The sequence below is a fragment of the Nanorana parkeri genome, unplaced genomic scaffold, assembly GCF_000935625.1.
Source record: "Nanorana parkeri isolate BGI_ZX_2015 unplaced genomic scaffold, ASM93562v1 scaffold276, whole genome shotgun sequence".
Lineage (NCBI taxonomy): Eukaryota > Metazoa > Chordata > Amphibia > Anura > Dicroglossidae > Nanorana > Nanorana parkeri.
The window spans coordinates 277,587-278,078 of NW_017306544.1; positions in this window are offsets into that span (position 1 = coordinate 277,587).

The window sequence follows — 492 nt, forward strand, 5'->3', positions numbered from 1 at the left end:
TATATATTTTTTTTTAGCAACCTGATATCTCATGGACAGCAATGGTGGAGATGTGGAGAATTCTGATGTTAAACTATAAGATCAGCAAATGCGTGAGTTGACATTCAGTTTCCGCATGCCCTGTAGAGCGTATTGGAAAATGTGATAGGGCGATCTATCCTATCAGCCAAGCTTCTAGATGACGTCAGGGACGCAGGCGCAGTATTTCTATTAAAAAGCTTATCGCAGCACATACTAGCCAAGATTCTGGTTAATGTCAGGCACGCAAGCGCAGCACTTCCTTCTCCGCACAACTAGCGTATTGGAGAGTGACGTCACGGACGCATGCGCAACACGTCACTTGGCATTTGTGAAAGGCCAGCCTTTCTATCAAATTTGCCAATGATGTCGGCCCATTAAAGCCGGACGCATGCGCAGTGCCCCGCTTTTCCCTGACTCATAAATTGTGACGTTTTCAAGGTGCAGTCCGTAGACCCGGAAACTTTTGCGTTC